This window comes from Centropristis striata, chromosome 1, assembly GCF_030273125.1.
Source record: "Centropristis striata isolate RG_2023a ecotype Rhode Island chromosome 1, C.striata_1.0, whole genome shotgun sequence".
In the NCBI taxonomy this organism is placed as follows: domain Eukaryota; kingdom Metazoa; phylum Chordata; class Actinopteri; order Perciformes; family Serranidae; genus Centropristis; species Centropristis striata.
In genome coordinates, this window is record NC_081517.1 from 119,919 (window position 1) to 132,121 (window position 12,203).

A 12,203-nucleotide genomic window follows, 5' to 3' on the forward strand; every position below is an offset into this window, starting at 1 on the left:
GCCACTAATTAAGTATTTCCAACTTCCAATTTTAGGAGAAACCCTTTTTTATTAAAAAAACTACAACTCCCTAGACCTCTCTTCAGTACTTATGTCGACATTAGAAAAAACGTTTTGTAGTTCTTCCGTATTAGGGTTGTGAAAACCTATTTCTACCCAATATATCGAATATCACACACTGTCTAATAAATAATTATACTGCATGTATATTATCTATGCTAAAGACAACAATGTTTGTTTAATGAAGATATTTTAACTAAAACAGGAGAGCAGAGTCCGGGCCATTTACAGTGAAGCGCGATTCAATGAGATCGTACCATCCGGTAGGATCGCTCAGCACATACGGTAGATTACAAAATAAAACAGATTTCAAAATAAAACACAGCGGATCGTCTTTTTCTGGCGAGATCTTCGCCACAAAGTGATTATGTACATTCACTGAGTGAATATTAAGAAAATAAAACATATATTTCTCGCCAGAAATGTAATCAAAATCCATTTTTATGCAGAAACAAAGTCAAAATATTTATTTTTTTTTTTACTAAAAATGAGAGAAATGTCCGCCAGCGGAGTGCCGTAAAACAAACGAATAAAAGTTTAATTCTCAGAATCGAAGGAGAAAAAAATGATACTGAGAGCCACAACATGAAGCTATTTTATTGTTGAATTATCAGTGAGACTTTGATGTGTTTGTGTTGAGAAATGTTGACGATGTCATTAAAAGAAATCCTTAAAATAGGGAGAAAAATACTTCCATGCACAGGGTCCTCGGTTCTCCAATCAGATTGTCGCTCGCAGCGTCATGTAGGGCCGTGGTCGGGATATTATTGGAGTGAATAGACGGCTGTAAGCCTCTGCTCTAAGCGTTTCTCAGCGCCGCGAGCGGGTTTATATTGGAGTCAATTGAGAACCCAGAGCGTTTCACACAGACGTGGAAGGGTTCCCTTTGCGTCAGTATGATACGTCTAGGGGCGGGACATATCGTCGGTATATTACGCTTTGGGAATGAGAACGGGTTGTTAGGGTAATGTGTTGCACTAATTTTCCATTTCTTCAACCAAAATAGTCGCAGAAATATTCGTCATAATGCAATGGAGGAGTATAATGTAGGCTAAAAGCACAGAAGCTGAAGATTAAACAATTCATTACAAATGTCCGTATAGCTCTGGCAGAAAAGCGATGCTTCATCACTTGGATTTTATTGACAGTATCTTGACAGCATGTCATAACTCTAGCCACTGTTATATATGATAGAGGACTACAGTCTATTTTTTGCCATTGTTGAGACCACTGGCAACTGCTGGAGGATGTTTTTCCTTGTTTGAGCTTGTCTCCACTCAATCTGACATTGATAGAGCAAGCAGGATGTGGATGCATGACACGTTCATCTGTTACGATTGTGTTACTTATCATCCATTACAAGTCGCTGACTTTGCTAACATCAAGCAAGTGGAATAACACAAGACATAAGAAGCTGACAAATAACGTAACTCGCTATTACAACATTAAGAAGACAAGCTCGGCGTCTGTCTGCAAAGCTCTCTGAAAGTGAGCCTGAGATTTACTTGTCAAGCAGCCTCTTGCTCGGTCTCTCCTTTTCTCTTCTGAGCTTCTTTTGCCAAAGTTTTCTTCTGTCTCTTCGTCTGCACCATAATATCCACAGAAGCTGACCTGGTTCTATAGCCTCCTTGCCCAGCTTCGGATCAGGCACCACACTAACATTACTCTCAGAAAGAATTCCCCCCGCACTGGGTCTGAATATCTTCTCCTCCCCGCTTGCCTAAACCTCCTGGGTAGAGGGGTAAACACCAACGATCTGAGCTTCTGGCATCAAGGCCGACTGAGCTCGATGAACACAGCTAAAGTTAGCATTTAGCTAACCACCCTGTGAAAGCTGTGAAACCCTGAGCGAGCCAACCCCAAAGTCTGAAAGTGTATTAGTAGTTTGTTACACCACTTGTTACTCAGGAAAGTAATTATATAACTGTAACACGTTACTAGTAATGCATGACTGCCTAAGATTAAGATTTAGATTCCCTTGTCAGTCCCACTATGCGGAAATTCATCATTTACATTACATTACATGTCATTTAGCAGACGCTTTTGTCCAAAGCGACTTACAATAAGTGCATTCAACCTGATGGTACTAGACATAGACCATAGGAATCGAGTAAGTACATAACTTTAAGAGCTAACTGTCATTGCTACAGGAGTGCTATATGTTAAAGAAGAAAAGAATAGAAAAGAAGAAGAAGAAGAGCAATTTTTTTTTTTTTTTTTTTTTTTTTTAAATATATATATGTGTTAGGTGACCATGGCTTAACCGAGGTATTGTTGGAAGAGATAGGTCTTCAGCCTGCGGCGGAAGATGTACAGGCTGTCTGAGGTCCTGATGTCGGTGGGGAGCTCCTTCCACCATTTGGGAGCCAAGACAGAGAAAAGTCTGGAGGTGGTTTTGAGGCGAGTTGACCCGCGGAGGGTGGGAGTCGCCAGCTGTTTGGCTGATGCAGAGCGGAGAGGACGGGCAGGGGTGTAGAGTTTGGCAAGGTCCTGGATGTAAGTAGGACCTGAACCATTAGCAGCAGAGTACGCCAGAGCTAGAGTCTTGAAGCGTATCCGAGCAGCCACAGGTAGCCAGTGCAGGGAGCGGAGGAGGGGTGTTGTGTGTGAAAATTTGGGAAGATTGAAGACCAATCGAGCAGCTGCATTCTGGATGAGTTGTAGAGGTCGGATGGCTTTGGCAGGCAGACCTGCCATGAGGGAGTTGCAGTAGTCCAGGCGTGAGATGACCAGTGCCTGGACCAGGACCTGAGCTGCCTTCTGAGTGAGAAACGGACGGATTCTCCTGATGTTATGCAGCAAGAATCTGCAAGATCTGGTGGTGGCGATGATGTTTGTGGAGAGGGACAGTTGGTTGTCAAGAGTCACGCCAAGGTTCTTGGCGGTTTCTGTGGAGACAACCACTGTGTTCTGCACAGTGATGTGGAGGTCAGTGGTGGGGGAGCCCTTCCCTGGGAGGTAGAGTAGCTCAGTCTTGCCCAGGTTGAGTTTGAGGTGGTGCGAGGACATCCACTGGGAGATGTCGGCCAGACATGCAGAGATACGTGCTGCTGCCTGTGTTTCAGACTGGGGAAATGAGAAGATTAGCTGGGTGTCGTCGGCATAGCTATGATAGGAGAAGCCATGCGAGTGGATGAGGGAGCCAAGGGAGTTGGTGTAAATCGAGAAGAGGAGCGGACCAAGGACCGAGCCTTGAGGGACCCCGGTGGTGAGTAGACAGGGTTCTGAAACAGAACCCCTCCAAGTTACACGGAAGGTGCGGTCCTTGAGGTAGGATTTGAGCAGAGACAAGGCAGAGCCAGATACTCCCAGGTGATGAAGGGTGGAGATGAGGATCTGGTGATCCACAGTGTCAAAAGCTGCAGAGAGGTCCAGTAGAACCACAACAGATGAGAGAGAGGCCGCCTTCGCCTTGTGAAGCTGTTCAGTCACAGCGAGAAGGGCAGTCTCTGTTGAGTGGCCCTTCTTAAAACCAGACTGGTGAGGGTCGAGGAGGTTGTGCCCATGCAGATAGCAGGATAGTTGGTTGAAGATAGCCCGTTCCAGAGTTTTGGAGAGGAACGGCAGGAGAGAGACGGGTCTGTAGTTGTCCACTAAGGATGGGTCGAGGGTGGATTTCTTTAGGAGAGGATTCACCCTTCCTTCCTTCAGAGAGTTAGGAAAGCAGCCAGTAGTCAAGGAAGTGTTGATAAGATGGGAGAGGAACGGGAGGAGATCAGGAGCAATAGACTGAAACAGGTGGGAGGGAATAGGATCGAGCTGACAAGTGGGCTGGTTTGACAGATGGACAGGAGAAGGGGGAAAGTAGTTTGTAGTGAGAGTAGTAAAGTAGTGTCACCTAGTCTGTAGGGAGTCCCAGAAGCCGCGCTGGACTCAAACAACAGCCCAGCATCATAGAACACACTCATCCCGTTTTTCCCTCCACCTGGTGTGCAGCCTGTGTCATGCTTCTCTACAACGTCCCCTCATCATCTGCGTTTAATTCATCCTGTCTACACACCAGTGAACACACCATGCTTGCAGTGGACAGCACATTTGCTGACACTGATGCTTACTTGTGTGTCGTTGATTGTAGGCAAAGACCAACGATCCTCGTATTTTAGCTGGAAGGCAAGCATCAGCCCGCATGGAAGCTCAGCCATATAACTCCACCAGCGGAAGTTACATCCACATAGGTAAGAGACATCACATCACATGGTGGCATTGTAGCATGCACTACATTTTTTCTCTGTCCGGCATTTATCACAACATGTAACTTTTCCAGGTGTGGACAATATAGCTGATTTGGAAATAGAAAACAACCTAAAAATCAACCTCATCCTCAACAAGCAGGGAAATCATGACATCACATACCTGGTGAGATGTGTTTTTTTATATCTATATCTATATGTATCTATATATGTGTGTGTGTGTGTGTAGTACCATTTCGTTTGATCTCAAAACCTGTGCAGTGCACACACATTTTAGAAAATGATTATAATGATGTTCAAACCTGTGTCACTAGATCCTGAGCAGAGGTCAACTGGTGAAAAGTGGCCGTTACAATACAAAGGGAGAAGTGCTGATTTCCCTGATAATTCCTGTTACCAAAGAAATGCTGCCATCATTCCGTATCGTAGCTTACTACCATACAGATAATGAAGTGGTGTCAGACTCTGTTTGGGTGGATGTCAAGGACTCCTGCATGGGCTCGGTAAGACTCACAATACTGATGAAGCAGAAACTCAAGCTACACAAAGTTATTTGTAATTATTTGTCTTTTTATACTTGTAACTGATTTGTTTAATACAAAACTGCATGTCTTTACATTAAGCTGAGACTAGAGTCATCAAGGCCTGCTCCGTCCTATGAGCCTCGCAAGATGTTTAGTCTGAAGGTCACTGGAGACCCAGGGGCCACAGTAGGACTGGTGGCAGTTGACAAAGGCGTTTACGTCCTCAACAACAAGCACCGTCTGACCCAGAAAAAGGCTTGTTCTTCATTTCATATCTATATTCATTAACATTTGAAAGATGTTCAATTCCAAATACTGTGTATACAAATCTTGTGAGCTTTTGGCTTCAAGTAATATCCCCTTTGAATGTTTCCTGCAGCAAATGCATTTCATGAGTGAATGTGTCTCATACCATATCAGAACTTGAGTTTATAGATACATAGTGTAACCCTATGTCTTTTCTTATATATCTGTCTGTGAATGATGTTCACCCTGCTCAGGTGTGGGACGTTGTAGAGAAGCATGACACAGGCTGCACACCAGGTGGAGGGAAAAACGGGATGGGTGTGTTCTATGATGCTGGGCTGTTGTTTGAGTCCAGCGCGGCTTCTGGGACTCCCTACAGACTAGGTGACACTACTTTACTACTCTCACTACAAACTACTTTCCCCCTTCTCCTGTCCATCTGTCAAACCAGTTTAATGTCCTTACTCCTATTGTAAGAGTTTATTCTCATCGATTATACGGTGAAAAAATAAAGTGCAACCTTTCTTGGTTCAGTTAAAGATCTTGTCTGTGTTGAATTTGCAGTACTGAAATGTCCGGTCCCCAGCAGGAGGAAGCGCGCCACTACTATAATGGAAGTAACAACCAACCTAGGTAAGAACCATGGCTCTAAACCACACAGTGTTTTAGTGGGGTCAGCTTGTGTCGCAAAAACACTTTTTACACCCTTACACTTTTTGCACTGTGTCGGATTTGGCAGAATCTAGCACTGCAGATTGCAGCCAACACAATCTCCCTCCGTTCACCACTCCTTTTCGAAGTGTGTAGCAGAAGTAACAGTGGTCTTCTGATAATCTTGAAACATAATATAAAAGTGTATAGCCAGTGCTTGGTTTGTCGGTTCTGGTCTACTGTAAAAACATGTTGATGCAACATGGCGGACTCAGTAGAAGAGGGGCTCATTCTTAGTTAATGAAAATACAAATTTCTTTGTTTCAGGTGATTATCCACAAATGAAAATATAATAATAATATTGTTACGTCCACCAGCTCCTAAAGGGGTAAAAGGAGGTTACATAAACCAGGTGTAATGGATTTAACAGGTGTTTTTAATAATAATAAGAAGGTTTGGGCGACGGTCCACATGAGAACCAACCTTTTGAAACTTGTGGACGATTAATTGCAGAATCCTTTTGGCTCTCGTGGTCGCCGGAAGCTCCAATCATCCTTTTACCAGCAGCCTGAGGAGAAGGAGCAAACACACACACGCATGCATTCGCACAGACACGCACAACCACAAACTATATGGCTGGGGCCGTAACACCCCTCCCCTTAAATCAGCAACCCGTGGTTGTTGACATTTTACAAGTTCACACACACACACACACACACACACACAAAAAACACAAAAGTCAAAGCCTGGACAAGGCATCTGCAATGACATTTTCCTTACCTTTTTTGTGCCGGATTACCAGGTTGAAGTCCTGCACGATCAATGCCCACCGCATCAGCCTTTGGTTACGGTTGTACATGCGCGCAAGGAATCTGAGTGGGTCATGATCTGTAAAGACAACAACTGGCAAAGGACTGGACCCAACATACACAGTGCCAACAACAGAGCAAGAGTCTCTTTTTCGATGGTGGAGTAATTTACTTGGTGTTTGTTAAACTTCCTGGAGAAGTAGCACACCGGTTGGTCCACCCCACAGACATCCTCCTGCAGCAGAACTGCCCCGGCTCCGACTGCGCTTGCATCAACCTCCAACGTAAACGGGTGAGCAAGGTCAGGAGCAAGGTCTGCGATGGCAGCTATCTTTGCCTTTAGGGGGCGTACCTGGCCCTGGCCTACCTGTCGGCCAAGATAGGTCATGTAGCTTTGCAAAATTCACATTTTGCCAAGTTTAGAGTGAGCGATGCGTCTGCCAGACAAATTTAGCTGTCCCTAAATTGTCTACACAATCTTCCATCCGAGGAAGAGGATAAGAGTCTGGAACAGTGACAGCATTTACCAAGCCGTTTTCTAAGAGATACTCTGTCTCTTTCTTCATTAACTCAGGTTTAACTGGGTTTACGTGATAGGGACGTTGTTTGATGGGCCGAGCATCTCCTACATCTATATCATGTAGCACGTTGGTTTTAGTTGGCACATCATTAAACAAACAACGGAAACCATTTCCTAGACCACTGACATCATGCCGCTGGTCAGGCGTCAGATGACTCAACACTGAGGGTAGCTGTTCTAACATCTCCGAATTCGGCAAGCGAGCGATGTGAAGTGCCGAATGGCGCATAACTAAGTCATCTGGAGGACCAAAACTTTCTCACCCACTTGGAAATGCCGGAGAACGGCAGAACGGTCATAGTGGCGCTTCATGGCTTTTTGAGAGGACGACAGAGTCTCTTTTGCCAATTTATTAGCACGATGCAATCTGTCACGGAACTGACAAACATAATCCAGCACACCTTCCTCTGCGGAAGACTCACATGCCAGAAGCTGCTCCTGGAGAGACTTAAACGGACCGCATGGAGTGTGGCTTCGCGGGGCTGAATCCTAAGGATTCCTGGACAGTCTCACGGAACAAAACAAAGAAACGGGAGACCTTCATCCGAGTTTTTCTCTGTTTCTAAACAATACTTACGCAACATGGACTTTAATGTTTGATGCCACCGCTCCAGCACGCCTTGGGACTCAGGATGATACGCGCTGGATACTATGTGTCGAATGTTTAACGTCTGGAGGACCTGATTGAAGAGTTTTGTGTAAGTGTAATCTTACACACGTCACAGGAGCGGCAGTATTTAACAACAACCAAATTTAAACCTGGCCAAAAGAAATGTTTAAGGACACGCTGGTATGTCTTTGTTATTCCTAAATATCCGGACCACATACTCTCATGAAAAACTGTCAGACAGCGCTACAGTGTTGTCTTTCATTGACTGAGACTGGGTGATTGCACAGGATGGGAACAGATCAGAATTTGGAATTGTACCTACATTGCCTGACTCATGGTTCTCCGGCACTTCCAGCACCTCTAAAGTGTGAGTCACTTTGCCCCCAGTGATGTTGTTTCCCAGTAAAAATCCAACACCTTTAAGTGGGAGGGCAGGACAAACAGCTACGGGAAACACACCAGCTACTAGTTCTGATTCGAAACGCACGTAATGCATAGGTCGAGGAACATAACCCAGCTCGATCCAATGCAACACTGCACCATAACCGCAGGCTGATTCGTCAGAAAAAGGCAACACACTGGCGAGGATTACAGATTGAGAGCAGACGTTGTCTCGCAGGATGCGCACCGGGCGCTGATCGATAGGCTCGCCTGGTAGCGACACAGTCCCTTTCAAAATAAAGGGCTCAAAACAAGCATCAGGCTTGTCATCAATATTCTCGGGTTCTAAAGCATTAACCTTAGAATTAATCAAGCCGACACCTTTTTGCTGCGGCACATTCTTACACATTTGCTCTTTTCTTTTTAGAGTAAAGCAGTCAGCGATAACATGTCCGGCTTAAATGACAATAAAAACACTCACGCTCCTCTTTATTTGGGCTCAGAGGCTTGGACACATTACAGGTACTAACTGGGGAGCCGCGAGGTTTCTCAGAAACGAAAGAAAGAAAATAGATGCAGATTTGTGTGTGAGCACATTTGTTGGGAATGGCAGGAGCAAGTTTGATATTGGCAAATATTAAATATTAAAATTAATATTTAATAATAATATTTAACAGTAATAATTATTAATGTTAATTAAATTAAACTGCCGCCAGAGCGCCACCTAGGGGCCGATCAATAAAACCTTCAAGGGTTATCCTCAGGAGGGCATTGACAATAAGTATATCAAGTTTGGTGTCAATCCTACCAACCGATTTGGAGATATAAAATACTTCAATTTAAAGAGCGCCACCTAGTGGTCATCGCCCAAAATTTTGCAGAGAGCGTCAGGGGCTCATAGGGAAGTAGTAACCTGAGTTTCATGTCATTCAGACACACCAATGTGGAGATATGCAACACTTTGTGTTTTGTCTTGATAATAGCGCCACCTGCAGGAAGTTGTTATTTAATAACTTGAGTATTCTTTGGGTAATCAAAATTCTTTTAATAACTTTTTGTCATGAGGGTCCATAGATGCTGTGTGCAAAGTTTTGTGCAAAACGATGAAATTGCCTAGGAGGAGTTCGAAAAAGTAGGTATGCGACTGTTTTTTGAATGTGCGATGAAGTATGTGGGAGTTATTAGCCTAAACGCACTTTCCTTTATTATAGCGCCACCTAGTGGTGGAAATTCAGGATGACAATAGATTATAAAATTTTTCACCATGTGTGACTTATATTTAAAGTTTCATGAGTTTTGGGGTATGTTCAGGCAGTGAAATATGCGATCATTTGGGAAGAAGAATAATAATAAAAATAAAAAGAATAATCATTCGAAATACAATAGGGACCTCGCAGGTCGTTGCCTGCTCGGGCCCTAATTAAATTATTAATAGTCAGTTATTAATATCGGGGCACCACCCTGTGAACAGGGACCAATAACCAAACTGTGAAAAATAGTCTCATAAAGTGGTGTTCACTATAAAGAAATATCAATATTCTAAAATATTAATAATTATGATAGGAACATTGAAGGGTGAAATTCAAGCACTGACCTTCACAACCAGCTGTTATTACAACACTTATATAAACAATCACAAACAAATGCCCTTAAATCCAAAACAAGTTTATTTCACTTAAGCAAAATTGATTAAACCAATAAACTTAAATCAAATCAACATTTATATCCTAAACTACAAATCACATCTATTAAAAATGGTTACAAAAACCAGGCTTCAAGCACTCAGATTATGTGTGTGTGTGAGAGAGAGAGAGAGAGCGAGGGAGGAGGAGGAGCCAGATGGCGAGAGCCAAAATGGCGGACGTATTCCTGAGAATGACGTCACAGCCGGCGACAGGCTCGGGGAGGTCTCAAGGGAGAGAGAAGGGGAGGAGACAGTAACAAGAGCCAAAATGGCGGCTAGGCTCAAGCAGTCTCAGAGAGGGGTGTGCTACACGCTTTGGCCGCACGGCGTCGCGGTACTGAACCACCTTGACGCACGTGATGCGGACTTTAAGCGTCTGCACGTATCCACTTTTACAACGGCGTGCAACAGTGGGTGTAAATGTAAATGTGTGTGTACAAGCGTTAGTAAGAGAAGAAGAGAGAGAGAGGGAGAGAGAGAGAATGAATGGACGTAGGGGTGAATGAGAAACTCACCGTCACAGAACACAGTAATCGCCTTTTATCACGTGGAACACGTCGAGTGAGCGTGCTACCAACAGCCACCTCACAGATTGTTTCACTTGATAAAATACGAGTTATTGTCTCTGCGAGCGGTGATTTAACAACACGCCAGTGACCACCACCGCAGTACACAGATCAATATTCTGTGCGATCACACAGACACAGTCAAAACAGTACAGGTATACAGGTATAAGTAACACACAAGGTAATTAGGACTCGGAGGTCCGTTAATTTATACCAACAGCACAAATGGTCTATTAATTAAAATAAACCTATACTCTGCCCAGACAAAGAGAGCCTCTTACTTGAATCGCGCTTGTAGCGATTTGAAGTGGAGATTGTCGGCAGATCTGTTATGCGCGCGTCCGCGGGGATAACGACGCTGTTTCAGTTATGGAAACTGAGAAAAACAGCTGGAGACGTCGGGAGAAGGGAAAGTAAATCAAAACACTTCCTTCGTGAAGCAACGGCGATCGTTGTCTTCCTTCTGCAGGTAGCAGTAACTTGTTACCACAAGTTACTTGGATCCAACTGTGTTTAATAACGCAGTAATAGCTATAGAGGTTATAGTAACAGACTTGGCTCGTCCTGCGAGTTAAGAAACTGTTATCTATTAAAGAAAAGAAGAAAAAAAAATCGGCGGCCGTGGATCTTCTGTACACAGCCGGGGTCGTATTGAAGAGGCCGAATTCTGTGCCGCTGTTGCTTTTAAAGCCACAGTGCCATCACCGGATCTCCCTGGTCTCAACCAATGGGACCTGAGCTGGAGCTCCCGTGTGCTCAGGTGACTGCCTGATCTCATCAAGGGGCCCGCATGATTTCATCACGGGGGTTCCGGCCTTGTTGTCGGCATGTAGGTCCAAAGTTAGGTTGAAATCTTCCATGTCTGCCTGGGGTGAACCCCAACACATTTCATCTGCCAGGACAGGCAATGCGCTCAAACACGCTGAAATAATGTTAGAGCTTGGGCTTTTAAAGCCTCCAACGCTCACCCGGGTTCTTTTTCCTAAACTTCGTCTCACAAAACACTCAGAACAAATTAATATAGTGAACCATTTATTGAAAGAATAATAGCCAAATGTAATGCTCAGCGCTGGACTCTGCGATGTGATCTCGATGGCACCACAAAACAGAGTGATTACAAACTTCCTTATTTTTACATATATTCTTCTTGGGTTTGGGCAAAACCTCGTCCATTGGGTGGGCTTTTTAACGCGATTGGTAAATTTTTTGTGGGATGCTCTCAGTTGACACCCTTAACCGTGCCTCTGGGGATTTAACATCTCCCTGACCTTTCAAAATTTATGTGTGTGTTTGTTGTCTGCTGAGGCCTCCACATCCTGTCCTATGGCGTCATATTTGAGTCAAAAGCTGCGCGAGCGATAACACATATGCATGCGCATTTATTTCGTGTCACGCAGATTTCAACTGCCGCTCACACTTGTTTGATCTTCGTGCACATATTCAGCAACCGAGTGAAGCAGATTCAGACGCGTGCAAGTAAACAAACAACAGCAACACGCACAACAACTCTCTCTCTCCCCCGTGCTCGCTCGTGGTGGAGCTCTGCTCGCGGAGCGAGGACTTTTGACACATTGGGGGCGGAGACCAAGGCTGACCCCGGGCCTCTTATGATTGGTCATGTTCCAGCCCACCACGTGGGTGCCTTTTCAGTTTACTGCTGACAGCTCGTAGCGGCGGCATCATGTAAACAACAACAACGGTTGTTCCATGACATTCACAACCACAACTCTACGCTTCATCACTGGTAATAAAAATGCTGTTTCTTGTTTCTAAATGGTCATACACTAGTTAAAGTATTAGATCTATGGGTTTGCCGTGACACGGGGGAGAGAGAGAGAGAGTTGTTGTTAGGCCTGGGACGATAACAAATTTTGCTGGACGATATATTGTCCCACAAATTAT

At 44.4% G+C, this 12,203-nt stretch overlaps 1 pseudogene; it reads left to right on the forward strand.

Moving 5' to 3' along the window:
* LOC131979187 (complement C3-like) overlaps window positions 1–12,203 on the forward strand; it is a 55,369-nt pseudogene that overhangs the window by 8,486 nt on the left and 34,680 nt on the right.